This window comes from Zalophus californianus, chromosome 3, assembly GCF_009762305.2.
Source record: "Zalophus californianus isolate mZalCal1 chromosome 3, mZalCal1.pri.v2, whole genome shotgun sequence".
NCBI lineage: Eukaryota > Metazoa > Chordata > Mammalia > Carnivora > Otariidae > Zalophus > Zalophus californianus.
The window spans coordinates 15,892,013-15,912,601 of NC_045597.1; the positions used below are offsets into that span (position 1 = coordinate 15,892,013).

The 20,589-nt window shown below is 41.8% G+C and overlaps 1 long non-coding RNA gene across 2 annotated transcripts; it reads left to right on the forward strand.

The window, feature by feature from the left end:
* The first annotated feature begins 2,417 nt into the window (after nucleotides 1-2,417).
* On the forward strand, nucleotides 2,418-14,951 carry LOC113919239. Of its 2 annotated transcripts, none has more exons than XR_003518905.2 (5): nucleotides 2,418-2,545; nucleotides 4,028-4,202; nucleotides 6,275-6,361; nucleotides 6,883-7,017; nucleotides 11,386-14,951. It is a non-coding gene; the product is annotated as an uncharacterized LOC113919239 (long non-coding RNA). The 2 variants fall into 2 exon arrangements; XR_003518904.2 differs by having other exon boundaries at nucleotides 6,275-6,349.
* Nucleotides 14,952-20,589: the final 5,638 nt, after the last annotated feature.

Consider the following 20,589-nt stretch of genomic DNA (forward strand, 5'->3'; position numbering starts at 1 on the left):
TTTTCTTTCTCTCTCTCCCCCTCTCCCAAAGTGGTTCCAGATCTTGTATACACACCCATACACACTAGAGTTGTGTACATCAATGATTGTTGTTAACAAATCATTTCGATTTAGGCTTGGGGGAAATAAAAGATGATTAAAAGAGAAATTTCTCAGGGCACCTGGGTGGCTCAGTTGGTTAAGCGTCTGCCTTCGGCTCAGGTCAGGATCCCAGGGTCCTGGGATCGAGCCCTACGTCAGGCTCCCTGCTCAGCGGAGAGTCTGCTTCTTCCTTTCCCTCTGCCTCCCCCCTCGGCTTGTGCTTTCTCTCTCTCAAATAAATAAATAAAATCTTTTTTAAAAAAGTTCTCAAAACATCTTTTGAAAAATAAAATAATTTGGGGTTATTTCTCCCCAGCCAAAGGAGCAGGACAATTTAAACAACAGGAGAGAGCTGGCTATTATACACGTTTGCAGCAAAGTGTAAGGGTTCGACTGGGGGTTTAAATACAGAAGGAAATTCTCCTTCTCCCCTCAGACCAGGCCAAGTGTGTCTCTGATCACAGTGGTACTGCTTAGAAATGGCATCGTTGTTGAACCTCAACTAGGCACTTAGCCAGGGGGAATGGGAAGATGGAACGCTTAACAAGGGACCTGTTGTTTTGCTTCTCAAGGAATGGGTCAACTCCAGCAGAAGCTGCTGATAAATGATAAATTCACTTTGAAGTTGCAGAGCCAAGATCCTGCCCCCCCCCCCGCCCCCCGCTAGTGATTCCATTTTGTGCGCAAGTGGAGGTCACGGTAAAGAGCTTTTATTTATTATCTTCTCTCAGTTCCTTCCAAGACACAAAAAGTGTACCCAAAGCTGTGGACCTTCACATACCCTGGTTGTTTGACTGGCTGGTGCCCATCGATCGTATCAGGGCTCAGTTTGTATGTAAGTGTGGACTCTACTCAGAAGGTCAGTTTGAGTCCCAGCTCTGCCCGTAACTGGGGGGCTATGTAATCTTTGCTACGATCTCTAACTTTGGGCTCATCTATGAAATGCACAACGTCTGCCACCAGGGATTGCTGTGAGCAGCAAATAAAATCGTTCAGGTTCAAATGAAATCACATACGTCAACACACTCTGTAGGCTGGAAAGCAGTTCTGTATGGATGAAGGTTGATATTATACGTTATTATGCTTTTGTTATTTCGCACTGAATTTGCAATTACTCTCTCAAGGAAAAATAACAATGGATAAGCACGATGTAAGTGTACTCATATAATTAAAATACTGTTCTATCATAAAAAGGAATGAAGTCCTGGTATATGCTATAGCTTGGATGAACCTTGAAAACATAATGGTAAGTGAAAGAAATCACTCACAGAAAGACTACGTATCCTATGATTCAATTTCTACGAACTATCCAAAATAGGCAAATCTATGGAGACAGAAAGTGGATTAGTGGTTGCTTAGGGCTGGGACAAAGTGGGGGTTGGGGGTGGTAACTAATGAGCATGGAGTTTCTTTTCGCAGCAATGAAATGTTCTAAAATTGATTGTGGTGATGGCCGTACAGCTCTGTGAATATACTAAAAACCATTGAAGTGGGCACTTTAAACAGGTTAACTGTACCGCATATGAGTTATAATTCAGTAAAGCTGTTGCCTAAAAAACAAACAGCAGCAATTGGAATTACCAATTCCAAGGGCGTTCTTAACATGAAACAGTATCTTTCTTCGTACTCATTAACAATATTTGGGTTCCTCTATTGACAATAATCTTAGCTAATCTTAATGAGCACTAGTGAAGTGTGAGTTTCTGTGTTGTAAGCTTTCTCTGCTTCATGCTCACAACACAGGTTTTTGTCCTCCTTTTACAGATACATAACAGAAGCTCAGAGAGGTTAAGCAATTTACCCTAGATCACAGCTAGTGAGGTTTCACGGTGGGGTTTGAAAGCAAGCAGATGGACTCTACAGCCTCCATTTTCCTCATGTGTCCTCATGTCTTCATTGAGAACATGGATATGGCTAGTCTTATTTAAATATTTACCATCAGAAAAAAAAAAAGCAAAATCTACTTTTGGGGGGTTGGATAATTATTCCAGAAAGACACAAACTCAGTACCAGCAACTCCATCTGACTTTACTGCCAGGTGTCTATTTTGATCTCGAGATCATTCCAGGAAAGTGTGCATTTCTTAACCTTTTCTTCCACCTCGATAGAAGGCTGGAGCTTCAGACATTATTTAATGCCTATGTGTATACCCATTTTCAGAGGAAAAAGGAAGGTGGGTTAGATCGGTTAACTGGAGAATCATTTCACATTTTTGTAAGATTTGGGATGCCTGGCATGGTGTCGTGCTAGAACTTGTCACGAATCCACAAGGCGATCCGCCACGAATCCGCTGTTTCTCCACACTCGGAACTGCTTTCCCTTTGACTCGGGGTCGGAGGCTGTCTTCCGGCACCATGGAAGCCCTTGCCACCAGAATAGATTAATTTTGTCATTGCCCTTTCTCCATTTCTGTCTTTAACCAGAAAAAAGAGGTTAATTGTGTGCCATTTCTCAGGAGAATGAGGTATCAGCATTTTAATTCCTGATATTTTATGAATTGTGGGCAGCTAATTAAAACTTAAAGATTAGAGGAGCTATTTTGGCTAAGAGACAATTTGTAGGCTTGTGAAATGTGGAGAACAAAGGGCTGTCTTTTCTTTTTATTCCTACAGCTTAAATGAAGCTTCGTGCTGAAATAGAGCCTTGAATTATTTTACATACTGAGGACTCATTGTATTGATTCTAATTTTAATTTTGCAGCAAGTGGAGCGGGATCTGAAAGCAACGGAGGGGTTGACGAGATTATTGGGAATGCTAAATAGCAAGATTTGTGTTTGGGAGCTCCGTTCGACCCTTCTTGACTTCTAAGAGACCTCTTAAAGTCAGAAAGGAACCGCTTACAGATTCTGTTAGATATCCTTAATTGCCGTGTCAGAGCTCAGTATGTATTTAGATCTTCTCTTCTGTTCTCCCTCACACTTAACCGTTTGAGTTGCTTCATGGCAGACTAATGGAGCTGCCACAAGCATTGGGCTTTGTCTTGGCTCCTTTCTTATCTGGTTGACTTTCAAGTTATTCCATTTCTTTGGACACCACGGAAATCACTAAAGGGCCCCCATCTTTGGGACGTGAATCAGGAAATCACTGGTCCCAACCCTACTTTATGCAAATGAGAAAAAAGGCACATCTTCAGCTGGGGCAGTCCCCACAGATGAGTTGCTTAGAAAGTTAAGGTGGATTTTAGCTCCTATCAACTTCCTGACTATTCCCTTGAGGAGGTCAGAACCCACACAACAGACCACAGTGGCCACGATTCAAACAATTCTTTCTGTCTAAATTTCTTATCCATGTGTCTCAATTTACTTCTGGTTGTAAAATAAATTTCTTTCTGAGATGGGATTAAGTTGGATGAGATTGAGCAGGTATCCAGTGCAAACTCGTTACATGCAAAACCAGGCTGGGCTTATGCTTTCTGTCCCCAGCCTCCTAATTTTTTCTTTCAATCTAAATTAAATCAGTAGCAACTAGGGCTAAGAAAGAACCAGTTGGGGGAGGGAGTGACGGTCAAGTAATGGAGGAAGAGTGTGGGCAATGACTCTGAAACTGGAAAGAATTGAAATAAGACCAGCAAGATTGAAGCTTGGGGATTAAGGAGAGGCACGGGGCAAGAAGAAACTGCAGGAACGGAGGAGACCAAGTCTTGGGGGGCCTTGAGTCCATGCTAAGGATTTGGGACCTTCCCCTATGAGGAACTGGAATCTATTCAGATACTCAGTTTTAAGCAACAGGCGTAAGATGATCAAACCATAACCCCAGAGGGGAACGAGAATAAATGTGGGAGATCTGTACAGAGGTTATAGCCTCTGCTCAGGCTATGGACAACTTTGAGTAGTACATAGCATTGGTGAAAAGCAGAGAGAAATGAACAGTTTTGACAAAACTTTAGGGATTAAAATCAACAATATTTGGTGATGGATTAGCCACGAATACTCCTCTTTTCCTTTAGGAGGAAAGGAGGAATTTACTGGAGATGAGAGCCCGGATATTGGATGGGTGTTCACATGGACCTGGAATTGGACAAAGGCAGAAGTGGCCGTGGTCAATTGTCAAAGTCTTCAGAGAATGAATAAAAGTGATTAGAAGTTTGAAGAAGATGGAAAAGGAAGAGCTGTTGGTAGCAGGTGGGATAAAACTCGAAGAGTGGAAGAGAAATTGTCTGGAAGCTACTTCCAACCTGTGTTATTCTTCTTGGTCCCCTCCTTCACCACGGTGATTTAGCAAATGATTACATCTGGGGGAAATTATAGAAATTACATATTTAGTATGCCTTGAGATATCTTAGTTCCAATGGGAATCTTTGGTTTTTTAGAACACACTTTTGATATTGGTTTATTTTGCCTTTCCTTGAATCATCTTATATACATTACTTGGTTGATAAACATGAATTGCTTTTAAAAATGTATTCTTTTCAGAAGTTTTTTTTCTCCAATGACAGATGAGACAGACCATGAAATCTTTAGCACAAAGAAGCATTGCTTAGTTCATTTGCTTTGAATCATGTGGTTTTCCTCAGACACATTTCCCTTCTGGGCTGCAGTTATAGAGGGTTTAAATTTAATGTAGAAAATAGCTTACCCAGCTGGTACCTCAAGCCCTAATTCTGCCCATTTTCTTCCCCATCCACCCACCCGCACTTGACCATCGTCTCTGTCTACTTTGAACGAATTGGGGCTCAAACTACTTGCCAGCACATTGAATCAGCCGATCCTACTCCATAATCAGGCCTGGGCAGTACTGCACTAGATAATGTGAGGTGTGGCAGTCTCAGGGACCGGCTGAATCTGGGGGCTGTGTCTGCTCTGTAGGGTGAAGGCGTTCCTAAGGTTAGGGAGTGGCTGGCCAGCACCGGGAAGCTTGCTCTGTGGCTTTATATTTGGGCCGGTGGCAGATACTGTCTTTATTTCTCAATTTTCTCTCTACAGTCTGTCTGGGGGACCTCATTTCTGAGCCCCACAACTTTCCAATCTGTCTTTGCAGCCACGACCTCATTCATACTGTCTGGAGGCATCTGTTGAACATCCCCCTTGGTGGCGAGGCGGTGGGGCGTCATACAGCGTTCCCCAACTCAACTTTCCATTCTCCAGCTGAACTCCCAGATGAGCACCTGGCTGGTAATGGCGGGCTAGACACCTGCCAGCTCCTTCTCGGTGATTGCCTGTGTCAGCCTGAGGTCCAGGCTTTCTATAAATTCTTGAGATCTGAAATAGTTTCTCCTCTGGACAGCAACCATAGGGCTTCTGAGGACCACTGCTAGTCCTTCTTGAGATTTTGTAAGTCCCCCATTACTTGCATTAAAACCCTTCATGCTTGGAATACAGTTTCCTGACCAATGCTGTGCGATCCAGTAATTGCTAGTGGTCCCACCAGCCACTCCGTTAGCTCTGGCTGAAGCTTGGGGATGGTCCTTCACATCCCCATCCCTCACCTCCCACATCCAGCCCATTTCCTAGTTCTGTTTCTTCTTTTGTGCCTCCTTAATACAGCGTGAGCCTGGCCTTTCCTCTCTATTCCTCACTGTTGCCAGCTTGGTTTAGAAACTGATTTATTTAATAATTGTATTATTGTAACAGGCTCCTAACTAATTTTGCTGCCTTCTGTATCCCCTTGAACCCAGTCCATTTTTTCCCCCTACACTGTTGCTAGATGAACCTTTCTAATATACAGCTCTGATTATGTTACCTAAAGTCTCTCAAGCTCCTTACCACCTTCAGTATACCAACCACACTCCTCTGCTTCCAACCACATTGAAGGTCTTGAGAACACTGGCCTTACTCATTTCTTAGTCCTTCTCTGTGATCTTCCCTTTGCCGATTTACTCCTTGCTTTGCCAGGTTAACTCCTATTTACTGCAAGTAGGCACAGTCTTTCCTGACACTGCCCTAAAATCTGGGTCACACACCTCCTCCTATGCTGTTATAGTCCTGGGACTGCACAGAACCTTCCAGCGACTCCACCCAACCAAGGGGTCCCAATGGGGGACCTCCTGGGAGCTAGCTGCTGACTTTGCTCACCTTAGATTTTGGAGTGGTGAGCCCAATATCTGCAGGCAGGGAGGCAAACAAGAGGGGGAGGTTCAGAAAATCAGCTTGAATTCCTACGTGGTGAGCCCTGTCTACCCCTCCTGTTTTCAGGGTCTGTTCGAGCACCAAAAATTTGTCATGAAGTTCATATTTTACTCTCTCCTTTTCCTCAGGCTGCCCGGGAGGTTGCTGTGGCATCATATCTGCTCTCTTCCTTTATGTCATCAGGAAGGTCATGGAGGAAACAAGTGCGTGTCACGGTAGGCAGAGGGGGGTGTGTCCTGGAGGCTTATAGCCATCCTTGACCTTTTAACCTGGATGGAGAGGAGAGATCGTCCAGGCCATCTTGCTTTATCCTCCAGCCTAGTCCCAGTTGGCGGGTCTAGGGTCAGGCTTTGGCTGCCCCTGATGGTTTTATCCCCCTGGAACACCCCACACCCCAACAGTCTCGGGCATAGCAAGCTCTACCCACAGTTTCACCTGTTTGTTCTGAGAAATAGATGGTCAGAGGGTATACAAATTGCTTGGTGTGCTCAATTTACTCTAACCTCAGGATTGTTTCATAGATGTCAATAAAACTGTAACTGACCATTGTTACCTCCCCACATGATGCATTTTGGCGGTCTGTGAGGCACTTTGAGTGGAGAGGGTAATTTATAGGCCTGGGGGGAACTAGCGGGCAAACCCGCCAGCCAGCAGAACCGCGTGTGGACTGTGGGGCCCCCTGCTCCGCTCTCCCAGCACTTAAGAAATGAGACAACATTACTTTCATCTCTGGCAGCGCTGTGTCCTTGGGAATGCCCGGTCCTCATCAGAAAGGCCCAGTCCTTCACCCTGCACCACAACTGACGCCAAAGCACAGACAGGATTCAGAGGAAATGAGGGCAACGGTCCTTGGCACCTTTTAAAGACACAAGTAAGATTTAACTTAACGGAGGAGCCAAACCAGGGTTCTCAGAACCTGCTCATGGCTGCTCCCAAGGTTTTGCTCACTCTGTTGTCCCCACCTTGGAAAGGCCCTCCTCCTCCTTTTTGTGCATTCGACCATCTTCAACTTCCTCCTCAGACCTTACTACCTGTAGGAAGGGTCCCTGGTTACAGTAGTCCACCATCATCTCTCTCTATTCCAAAGTTGTAACGGGTTTGCATACTTTGTTTGGCCTTTGTTGCCTTAAAGGGTTCATGTGTTTCTTCTCTCTCTCCTAATTATTTTCATATGTATCAACATGGACATACACACAGAGGCATATGTTTAGAGAAATATAAGACTCATCGCCACACTGTTCTATAAATATCACACAGACTGTTGAATGGAAAACTTACAGGGATTATTTAAGATTGGGCAGAAGCATCCCATGCTTAGTTAATGTTGGTGAGCAAAACCCTATACCCTGTAAGGGTTTGATTTGACTAAGTACTTTGCATCTTTTTCTTATTTCTGGTTTCTCAACGGTTCGTAATCATTAGAATTTATACTGATGTATTTTAATTTTTGTTTATTTCTTCATTTTTAAAGATTTTATTTATTTATTTATTTATTTATTTATTTATTTATTTATTTATTTAACAGAGAGAGATACAGCGAGAGAGAGAGAGCACAAGCAGGGGCAGTAGGAGAGGGAGAAGCAGACCCTCCTCTGAGCAGCGAGCCTGATGCAGGGCTTGATCTCATGACCTGTGCTGAAATCAAGTCAGACGCCCAACCGACTGAGCCACCCGGGCGCCCCAAGACTTTCTTGATAATAAGCTGAAATATGTCTCTCTAAACTTCCTTTTCAGACCACGCATGATCATTGAATCCCCGTTTCCTGAAACAGCCCTTCCCATTTTTAAAGATGGTTTTCATATTCCCCCTGAGTCCTTCTCTTCCAGTTGGAAACTTCTCTAATTTAAAACACATCAAACTGAAAGTTCCCTTTTCCTGTGACAACATTGAGATTCTTCATACAATTTGCGATGTTTCTTTCCTACTTTCCTTCCTTTCATACCTCCTTCTCTCAACTCCTTCTTCCCTCTCCCCCCATCTCCAGTGCTAATAGAGTAATCTGATTTAAAGGAGATAAAAGGGGGCGCCTGGGTGGCTCAGTGGGTTAATCATTTGACTGTTGATTTCGGTTCAGATCATGATCTCAGGGTTGTGAGATCGAGCCCCACGTTGGGCTCTGTGCTTGACGTGGAGCCTGCTTAAGATTCTCTTTCCCCCTCCCTCTGCCCCTCCCCCCTTACCCCCCCCTTAAAAAAAGGAGATTAAATAAAAGAGGATTGATCAGATAAATGGATGCTGCCTGTGGCAACTTGGTCATTTCCCCTGAACGGAACTTCCACGGGGCCCAGCAGACACCCACCCTGTTCTTTCTCTGAAGCCAGACATTACTAGCAAATGTATGTTTGCTGTCTCATCTGTGCCTACCTGAAGGCTATTGAAGGATTAAAGGAAATTATCCATAAAGTGATCAGCTCAGTGCCCAATAGGCAGGAAGAGTAAAACATTAGTTATTACAAGAAATAATTAAGGCAATGTTAGACAGCTTCTACCGCCGACATAACACGCATAATGATTGGTAGAATCACCTTTTCCTCAGATCATTATGAACTGTGGCATGCTATGTATGTTCTGGACACATTTATAAGTAACTGAGGTTTGACTCAGTAGGTCATGTGAAAAACATGTAAAAACATGACTAAAGAGCAGTATATAAGGACCTCGACGTGCACATTTTTCTTTTGTGAATGATTTGTATGAACAATTCTATCATTAATGATTTGAAGGACAGAGATGAAAACTTGTGGATTCTTGACTCTATAAAGTTAGAAGACATTAGTTAAAACTGAGCTCATATTTTATAGGAGGTTTAAATAAAAATAATCACTATATCAGAAAAGCGAACTCCACCCCCTATTCGGAAGCAGGGTGTCCTTTGCTATGGGTCCATAGAGATCTACCAAGGAGAAGCTCCTTTGCAGCTTAGATCAAAGATCTTGTACCTATTAGGTCGTGATGTGAGGCCAAAGACCATCAGAATCCCAATCTTAGGATAGCAGATGGAGTTTTTTATTTTTAAACCCTGTATTTTGGAATAACTCTAGATCTGCAGAAAGGTTGCAAAAGAGTAGGGAGACTTCCCTTGTACCCTTCACCATAGCTTACCCTTATGTTACCATCCTGTGTAACCACATAGTGATTAAAACCAAGAAATATTGATATATACTTAATAATCGATTTGATATTTAATAATTAATTGATACAAATATACTATTGATACAATGTGTCAGCTAATCTAGAGATTTTTTTTTAAAGATTTTATTTATTTATTTGACACAGAGAGAGACACAGCGAGAGAGGGAACACAAGCAGGGGGAGTGGGAGAGGGAGAAGCAGGCTTCCCGCGGAGTGGGGAACCCGATGCAGGGCTCGATCCCAGGACCCTGGGATCATGACCTGAGCCAAAGGCAGACGCTAAACGACTGAGCCACCCAGGCGCCCCTAATCTAGAGATTTTATTTGAATTTTACCAGTGTTCCCTGAAGTCCCTTTTCTGATCCCGTATGGCATTTCTTTGTCATGTCTCTAGTCTCCTCTCATCTGTGAAAATCCTATCTTTCTTGTCTTCCATGACTTTGACACTTTAGAAGAATACTGACCAGTCCAACCCCCTTATTTTCTAGAAAAAGAAACTAAGACCCAGAGAGCACCAGGCAGTTGGATAATAGTAAAACTCTCCATGTGCATCTGTCTTATTTTTTTTTCATAAATAAATTGAAGTTAGGCATTTTTGGCAAGAATGCCACCAAAGTGATATTGAACTTTTCTTCTACTGCATGATATCAGGAGGAGGTACGTGATGTTTATATGTAATGTCCTCTTGTTGGTGATGTTAATTAGATCATTTGGTTAAGGTGATATCTCAAGGTTTTTCCAGTCCTCCCCCCTTAGTAACTAATAGATATTTTATTTTTAGACTATGTCAACACACCATCTCTCATCATACAATGATTACTGTGGAATTTGTCTTTTGTTATTTTCTATTTGCATCGTTCTTTCTATGTTTGTTAATTAAAGTCTACTGTCCCCATTTCCATGCTTATTTATGTTGTGCGGAGTCATGAGTATTCATTTTATTCTGTGTGTTATAAAACATTACTATCCTCTGTTTTCTTGCTCACCTTGTTCTAGGTTGACCACTGAAGTCTCCTTCAAGTTGGTTCTTCTATTCTTTCGACACACCCCATCATTTTTGAGCACTTCCTTGCTTTCTGGCACCACAAAATGTTTCAGGCTCTGCGTTTGCTTTTTCTGCCCTGATGCAGGAGTCAACTATTTCCCTAAGATTCCACTTAATTTTAATGGAAAAACCAAGATCTGGGTGGTAGGTGACCAAACAGAGTTTTAGTCAACAATGATTGTAAGCACCAGAGGGAAAAATAAAAAATGGTCATTGGCATTTAGTGCCAGGTGACAAACTATATGTGAGATCTTGATACCAAGTATATTAGTCATCTATTGCTGTGTAACAAATCACTCCCAAATGTAGCAGCTTAAAACAACACACATTTATTATCTATCTGACACTTTCTGTGGGTCAGGGCATCTCGGCATGGCTTAACTGGGTCCTCTGTTTCAGGGTTTCTAATAGGCTATCATTAAGGTGTAGACCAGTGCTAAGGTGTAGAACCATCCTAAGGTTCAACTGGAGAAGGATGGACTTCCAAGCTCATGTTTTTGTTAGCAAGATTTGCTTCTTTGTGGGTGTTGGCCTGAGGGCCTTAGTTCCTTGCTGGCTATTGGCTGGAGGCTGCCCTCAACTTTTTGTCACGTGGGGCCTCGTGAACAAGGCAGCTTGCTTCAGAAATGGTTGAGGCTGAGAAGGCAAAAGAGGGTTCACTAGCAAGAGGGAAGTCTGTCTTTTACAACTGAATCACAAAGATCCTATGATTTTTGTCATATTCTCTTCTCTCTTCTTTTGTGCCATACTCATTCTCTTTCAACTCTGTCTACCTAAAACATCTCTTGGTATCCTCCCTTTCTTGCTCCAGGGCTGGCAAGAAAAATAATCTGCCATGGAAACCAAGATGACACAAAACCACATAGATTACATTCTAGAACTAGTTACATTTGTGTTTTTGAAAGGTAGTTTCTACAAATGGATGTTTGGCCAAATCTAGACTCTGACCCTGAATATGATAATGGCTGCTGTTAGATTAGTCGAGAATTTTAAATTGTTTGCACCTGACAATAATGCTATAGTGTCTAACCTTGATGTGCTGTTATCTTTCTTCAATAAAGAAGCAGAATTTGTGAAGCCGAAAAAGACCCTGGAATAAGGCAGACCAAACTCCAACTCCCTTTATTCTCCAGCTGAAGAAACCAAGACCAAGTATGATAATGGTAGAACTGGCAAGTCAAGGACTCTAGGCAAGTATACCAAATCCTTCATTCTTTCCTCAAACAGTACTTCTGTAACGAAAGGGATCATTTGTTCTTATAAACCTTTTCCTAAACTTTTTGGCTTACCAACATTTCATTCCTTCACTCATCCAACTGAATTGAGCACTCATTCTGTTCCTAACATGTGCTGGGGATACCAAGATGAATGAAGTGTGTCTCAATTCTGATGTAACACAGAGAGTAGGGGAAGAGAGAGGGACGTGTGAACACACCATCTGATGGGAAAAGGGTCTAAGGGAGTTATGCATAAGGAACCCTGTATACAAAGAGAGGAAGACAATACAAGTTACTTTTTAGTATTTTCCACACATCTAAAGACAAACAGACTCTCTTTGGCGTGGCACAAATGTTGCATTGGAAATCTATGTCATTGGTGGTTATGGACATTTTGAGTGCGACAGTCTTGGCTCCTCTCCGTTGAATTCCAGTAACACATACCTCCTGGATCAAAAACAAATGCACCAGGACCGCCAAGGGTGTGCGCTGCGTCGGTCGAGAACCTCTGCCTAAGCTAACAGACAGCAAGCATCTACCTGCAGTAAAGCCGCTGACCTCACTCTGAGAAACAAACAGAAGCGGAATGGTGTTTTCCAAATGGTTTGAAGCACTAAAAATAAGAGTGTAAGTTTGGAGCAGATGATTTTGGCTGATGATCAATTCCATTAGCCAAATGCGAACACAAGCATTGCAGTCTATAAAAATAGCAAAGATCTCACCATTTTACAGTTGCATCTTATTAATTCCACATCTCACAAATTTGGCTTTGGATTAGGACAGACTCACGTTTATTTTTGCTTTGACTTGGATAAATGAGTTCACTAAGCAAAAACATAAACAAACAATGGAGAAAGAAAATACTTGCCTCACTTACGCACAATTAACATCACTCATTTTACAGGTAAAAAACAAACATGTAACTCGTGAATGATTCCAGTAGTTAGGGAAGCTCAGCTTGATAATTATAGGAGCAATTTTAAAAAGGAGAATTATAAGTATGTGTTTGTTTGCTAGGGTTTCCATAACAAATGGCCACAAACTGGGTGGTTTATGACAACAGAAACTCATCCTCTCATGGTTGTGGGGGCCAGGAATCTGAGCTCCAGGTGGAGGCCATCTGCTCTCTCTCTGGAGGCTCGAGGGGGAGAATCCCTCCTTATCTCTTCCAGCTTCTGCTGGCTCCAGCCTGGTCCTTCACAAACTCTTTCCTTTTCCAACCGTATTTCAATGACCCATCTCAGGGCCTTTGTAATACTCTTCCCCATGCTTGGGACACTCCCTTCCTCCTCATCCCCGACTTCTGATGTCCTTGCCACTCTTCTGCTGCCCTGTCACTTTCTCCACCTCAGTGTGTCTGTTTGTCATGGATGCAGGGCTCATGGCTCTTCTTCATTAGCATCAGCCTGGTACCTAGTGCAGTGCCTGGCATAGAGTAGGTGCCCAGTGAACATATTTTCAAGGAACAAATCAATAAGGAAGGGAGGAAGGGAAGAAGGAAGGAAGAGCAGACGGAGGTGTGGGAAGGTCAAGTTACTTTCTAAGTACTGGGTGCGCTAACTTATTTAATTTCCCCAACCACCCGATCACATAGCTGTTATGCGTACCATCTACATTTCATTTCATTTCATTTCATTTTTCATTTTATAAGTGGTAAAAAACAGAGGCTCAGGGAGAAGAATGTGCCCAAACTGCTTTAAAACCTTTGGGAAATAATTATTCAGAAAGAAAGGAACTAAAAATGACTCGTGTGAGGTTGGCTGTGGTAGAAAAGTCTGGAAGGATAGCCACCAAATGTTAATAGGGTTATCTTTGCGTGATGGATTGTATTATTAAGTTTTTGCTTTTCTTGCTTATCTGAATGATTTTTTTTTAAATGAACCAATATTTAACAGGTGAAAGGCAGCTGCATTTGGGCTGGAGTACAGGGGGTATAATCATCTCTGATGGAAAGGGTGCATTTCTGGAATGCAGGACAGGTCAGAGTTGCAAGGAGAGAGTAGTTTAATATACTTCATGTCTTGGAGCTTGAGGTTAGACCCAGGAGTCAAATTACTTGTCATTTCATTTTTTTTGTGTGTGTCTAGCGTAAAACTAGAATGTTGTTTAACCACGGATGCTACATTTTGTTTATTTTTCAATAAGAATCAGAAATGTTCTGTGTGTTTCTAAATCATGCAGCCAGTTTTGCTTTTGAGCATCCTGAAGAGAATGCTGTTTTTTCTGCTGTTGTCACCAATAGCCACTGTTTCATGCTTCAGAGAGGAAAAGTCCTTCCTCAGTACTCTAACTGCTTCTGGAATGGGTGTAAGTATCTCACACTTTTAGCCTTCTTTGAGCTAAATTTTATTCCGGAGGTTAAATGTATAGCTCTCAAGCTTTTCTCTTTAGCTCTGATTTATTTATTTATGTTTCTTTGACAATTTTAACTGTGGGAATAAATAGATAATCAGCAGAGTCCCTCTCATTATGCTGGGCCCACCTGCTTTCTCTTGCTAATGGATTAAGCAGGACAGTTATTGTCCGGTGAGGCTCCCCATACACTCATCTACGTGGTCTGACTCATCCAACATTGTGATTGTTTTGCTGTTGTCCTCCATCCTGTTTGTTTCCTGAGGATAGCAGCTCTGTTTGGCCCCCAAAAGATAGCCTTGTTCTTACAACTGTGGAATCTTCCCATCTGAAAAGTATAGAGCGGTTGTATTAGTCAGGGTTCTCCAGAGAAACAGAACTGATAGAATGTGTACGCGTGTGTTTATACATGTAGAGGGATGTGTATCTCTCTCTCTCTCTATATATATGCATATATACATATATGCACATCTATTTTCTATCTATCTATCTATCTATCTATCTATCTATCTATCTATCTATCATCTATCATCTATCTATCAAGAGATTTTAAGGGATTGGTTCATGTGGTTATCAAGGCTGGCGAGTCTAAAATCTGCAGGGTGAGCCAGCAGGCTGAAGACCCCGGAACAACTGATGTAGCAGTTCAAGTCCAAAAGCCACCTGCTGCCAGAATTCCTTCTTGCTCAGCAAGCTCAGTCTTTGTTCCGTTAAGGCCTTCAACTGATTGGATAAGGCCCACCCACACTGTAGAGAATAATCTACTCAAAGTCCACCAATTTAATGGAGATACTTATTCCTTATTTTTTCCTGGCTTATCCGTTGAGGTTGTTTTGCTATCTTGTGACATGCTGCAGTGAAATTTAGTTTTGCTTACGTTAGGGTCTGCTGTTTCTCTTTAGAATTACCAAGGGAGCGGGTGGATATAACAGGGAGAAAATTACACAGGAAGCATTTTATTTTATTTTATTTTTAAGATTTTTATTTATTTGAGAGAGAGATTGAGAGAACAAGCAGGAGGAGGGAGAGAGGGAGAAGCAGACTCCCTGCTGAGCAGAGAGCCCAGTGTGGAACTCGATCCCAGAACCCTGGGATCGTGACCTAAGCCGCCCAGGTGCCCAGACAGGAAGAATTTTATTTAAAGAGTATTCAGAATGAAACAGTGAAACAAAAGGAAAACGTAGGCAATGTGTAAGTCCAGTTGACTCCATTCTTGAGACCATTCTGGTTCTGGATAATTTTCTCAAGCTCTGGCCCAGCCCATGTCTTTTCTTTTCTTTTCCATCAGATTTTCTAACACTTCTGCAACTTTGAATCATTCCTAGGAGGCTTGGGAGTTTTCATTTGTAAAACTTGGGGATTTACCTCTGTTTGGAATCTACAGGGTCTACCTATGTTTTGGCAAATAGCAAGCTAACATTTGGCATGGGCATTTTGGAGCCTCCCTGGTTGCCCCAAGGTGCTGGGGATCATGGCGATATGGGGTCATTGGGAAACCAGCCTAGGATGATTTGGCTGACCTACAATTGGTCATTCCATTGAATTGGTGACCTTTGGAAATCTCTGAGTAGTAGTAGGTGGCAATAGGACTTTGGTTTTATATTGATAACTGACGGCCAACCGGATTTCACACAATGCTGCCACCCTAATGCTTTGGCAGTTAAAAAGGATGCTCAACATATCGAGTCCAAAATACACCACATGCAAATACCTTCTTTTCTTCACGGTTCCTGTTTCTATGCCTTAGCACATGCAAATTATGCACCTTACCACCAGCCCATACTTGGAGAAGATCCATGAGATCCGTACATGCCATTGTAACATTTCTGAGATGGGTGAAAAGGTTGGTAACACGCCAGAATCCGTTCCAAAAACAACTAGCATAGAATACACCTCTTAAGTTCTGAGTCGATTAATCTGGATTGCACTTTACAGGGTTCAGAACAAGGTCAGAAGATAGGGTTGGGTAAGAGCACCATGTCATTGAAGGTAAGTGGATGTTGATGACAGACTGAATGGAGAATGAGAAAGGCAGACGGAAGAGTCGGTTGGCAATGCCCAGAGGCATGCAGGTATGTTCCACGCATCTGGGAAGAACCTGCTACCTAGGTTTCTTTCATACAACAGACTTGCCAGGCAAGGTCCCTGGGCCTTGTCTTTGTGTGAATTCTGAGGAGGTGCCGTATTACATTATCTATAACCAGGTTTAAAAGAAATTCCTCATAATTGAAATATAAAATGATCATGTAAACCTCTTATGACTTTAAAAAGTGTTACAGTTAAACCATGTTCCCTCTTGCTTTGAGACACTGTCATATCTTCTATTCTCTACAATTCTAGAGCCATTAACATAGAGTGAGTGAATAGCAATTAACATTTAACAGAAATATTGTGTCGTGACATGGTCCACAAAGGTCTCATGTTATATTCTTCTCTCCAAATTTTTGCATCTTACATTTTGACAAGCACTCCCCAACCCGCTAAAGTTTAAACTCCGATGTATCCTTTAAGTCTTGGCTTTAATGATGAAATCATTTCTTGGGCACTCGCGTACTCTGCTTTTGGGAGTGGAGATGGTGCAATCTTTCTGGAAGGCAATTTGGAAACATGTAACAAACACATTACAAATAAACAAGTACTTCAACACAACAGTCTGACTTCTAGGAATTTAACCTGTGAAAATGATAAGAGATGAATATAAAAATCAATTGGCAAAGATGTTTGTTGCAGAATTATTAATACAGGTGAAAAACTGCAAACAATACTGAATGTCCAAAAATAGAGGAATTGATTAAAGCTATTATGATAACATCACAATTACTTATTGTGCGGTGAGTTATTACATAGCCCTTAAAATCAGATGAGAAAATGTGCATAATATATTGTTCAATGGAAACAAATTATACTACAGAATGTAATATGATCACAATTTTGTTTAAAATTATGTTTATGTACTGAAAAAAGATTGAAGGTATAAACATCAAAATGTAAACCATAGTTTTCTTTGAATAAAGGAATAATGGGTTAATGCCTTCCTCTTTGGCTTCCTTGATACATTATAAACTTTCTACATTGAAATGAATCGTTCCTTCACCAAAGTGTAAATGTGAAGTCGGTATTAGAGAAGACCCACAAGAAACCAGACAGCAAAGGTCTAAACAAGATTTCATACATGGATGCCCTAATTTTGCTGCACAGGAGAGAGTGGGTGCACATGAGGAAGGAAGGAAGGAAGGAAGAGATGATCAATGAATAATCCCAATTAGGCAGCCTTGAGTAGGACCCTGCCTAGGAAATCTCCAAAAATAAAGAGAAGAAATTAGTCTCAGGGAATCCCCAGTTGGAAGGAGTGAGTCAGACTGCACCTAAAATAAACTGAAAGACTCCAAACAAAAAGATGGAGTCTGGGAATGGAGTGACAAAGGAATGAGATCAAATCTCTAGGGAAATGTCTTCTGGGGGTGGGTGGGGGGGCGTCTTCCAGGAGCAGGACCCTGGGAGGCCAACCCTAGAAGGCAGGTGTCACTAACTGTAAGATTTACAGGGCCCTGGGTGTGTAGGGTATGTGGGGGCAAGAACTGGGCATGGGAGCTTGGGGGGTTGCGGTTGGGTTGAAGGCAGAGTTTCTGGAGTTTCCAGTCTTTTGGGATGAGCTTGAGATTTGAACTTTGAGGTGCAACCTCCACATTTTGTAACTGTTGGCATCTTAAATTTTTTTAAAATTATTAATAGACTCCTTTTTTAGAGTAGTTTGCTTCAGAAGAATTGAGCAAAAAGTAGAGGGATTTTGCATATGTCCCCTTCCCCCTGCCCCTAGTTTCTCCTATTACTAAACACCTTACATTTATTACAGTTGATGAGCCAACGTTGATACGTTATTATGAACTGAAGTCCGTAGTTTGCATCTAGGTCCACCCATTGTGTTACACATCCTATGGGTGCTGACAAGTGTCTCTACCATTACAGCGTCATTCAGAATAATTTCACTGCCCTAAAGATCCCCTGTGCTCCACCTATTCATCCCTCTCTTTCTTCCCCTGAACCCCTTGGCCACCACTGACCTCTCTACTGTCTCCACAGTTTCCACAATGACATAGAGTTGGAATCATACAGTTTATAGCTTTTTCAATCGGCTTTGTTCACTAAGCAACGTACTTTTAGGTCTCTGCATGTCTTTTCGTGGCTTGGTAAGGCTTGTTAAAAAAAAATATGTGACTAGAATTCCATTTTATGGGTGTACCATTCAGTTTGTTTATGCATACAACTATTGAAGGACATCTCAGTTGCTTCTAGCACCTTTATTTGTTTTTAACAGCTTTATTGAGATATAATTGATATATAATAAACCACGCACATTGCAAGTCTACCATTTGATGAGTTTTCACATACTTACACACTAGCAAGACATTGCCAAAATCAAGATAATGAATGTACCTACTGCCCCAAAGTTTCCTCATGCCCTTTTTAATTCCCTCTTCACAACCTTAACTGCCAGGCAAACACCCTGATTTCCGTCACTTGAGATTAGTTTGCATTTTCTAAGGTTGATATAAATGGAATCGTATAGTATGAACCCATTTTGTCTGACTTCTTTCATGAAGCACAAGGGAGGGGGAAGCATTTCCCCTGGATTCTGTAGAATTCTAAGTTTCAAGAAGTTGGCAAGTCTCCTGAAGATGTCAACTAATAATATGCAGCCAGAGATCTGTCCTAATGTCGACTCTCCCCTCATTAAATAGCTCCTTATATTTGACTTCAGTTATGACAATAGCCAAAACTGTTCTATCCTTCAGAGTCGTGTTACAAATGAGTCTACTCTCTTTGGTACAGGCATGAAGCATTTTCACAATCTGATACAATGAACTTTCCAAGCCCATTGAACCCCCCTGACTGCTTCCACTCTCTCTGACTGCCACATTTTGATATGACTGACACAGTTTTGACTGAGTGAAGCTTTCAGCCTTCTTCAGCTCTGTGCTTTGACAACTGCAAATTATGGAAAAGCATTTTCATTGTATAATTAATGGAGAATAAAAGTAGATTATAAAAATGTGTGTATTATAATTCCAATTTGATTAAAAAGACTACTGAAGGAACGAAGAATTATATTCCTCTGCAATGATAAAGAGCAAAAGATTAAATAGAATTTTTTCCTCAACAGTGCAATTATGAGTGATTTAAGTTTCCTTCCTCATCCTTTTCTGTGTTTTGCAAATTTTCTAAAATAACTTGTGTATTGTCATCAGAAATAGTGTGAAAAAACTTTATGTTAAACCCCAAATTTGGGCTTTTGATTTGCAAGATATCAGCAAGTAATTTGGAATCGTTCCCATCTCCAACTACCTTGAGCCCTAAGGCAACGAGAGTCATTATTTATCATCCATCATTCATTCATTCCATTACATCTCCAACAAACATTTTTTATGCAGTTACTAGGTGCTAGGCTCTGTGTTAGATGTTGGATATAAAGATGAACAAAATAGCCATCCCTTTCCCTTGGAAAGACCCCTCTATAATTAGTTATCTGGGTCCATTCACCGAGTTGAATGGGTCAGTCAAGGGGGGTCCTTAAGATTTCAACCAGGAAGTAGGCCTTGAAAGAGAAGGAGAATTGTGCTGCTCTTGGTTTTCAAAGGTGAACCCATTCCAATGACAAATGTCATTCTGCGTGATCATACGGTGCTTCCATCAGTTACTGCAAAAACAATGAAGAGCCTTTAGAGTGCTTTAGGGCCCTGGAAACTGCTGTTCTATCAGTGTGCTTGCCAACTCTGTTCTTCTAGAGAGTTTGTAAAGTTAATGTTTACTTTATGATAATTGTAGATTCCTACGCAGTTGTAAGAAATAAAGAGGTTCCATGTGCCCCTGATCCAATTTCTCCTAATGGTACCATCTTGCAGAACTATAGTACAGATCACACATTTTGGAGAGTTTATTTTTTATTTTTTTTAAAGATTTTATTTATTTATTTGACAGAGAGAGACACAGCGAGAGAGGGAACACAAGCAGGGGGAGCGGGAGAGGGAGAAGCAGGCTCCTTACTGAGCAGGGAGCCCGATGCGGGGCTCCATCCCGGGACCCCGGGACCATGACCTGAGCCGAAGGCAGACGCTTAACGACTGAGCCACCCAGGCGCCCCTTGGAGAGTTTAATACTAGAAAAAGGGAAAAGAGACAGTGTGGAGTCCTCATCAAACTTTGAACATAGCAGTCAACTCTCCCTTTCTTAGCAGGATTCTGCAACATTGGCCCTTTCTCTCACACTGTTTGATAAAGGCCTCCTTCAAGATAGCTTTCTCTTTACATCTTAAAATATTTAAATATTTCTTTAAAGGCTGGTGCAGCAATCACCCTAAATCTGGATTATTTTCTTGGATGAAGTTAACATATAAATGTGAAAGAACATCAGGTTGTGGGGACTCTGGACAGAATAACTTCACCTGTGAACCTTAAGTCTGTTTGTAGGAAGAAGACTTGACGGAAGGAACATTCCTGAAGGGGCTCATTCAGCTGTGCACAGTCTCAAAGGAACCTTGACAGTGGCAACCAGAAGTGAATGCAGTCTCCAGTCACAACCAGCGATGGGCCACACCCAAGGAGGCTTCTCTTTCTTCTGCAAGAAGATGAGCAGCCACATTCAGAAACTCCATGAAGAGTTCAGTTCAAGGGAAAAAGAGGGAAAGTGTTTCCAGGAGGA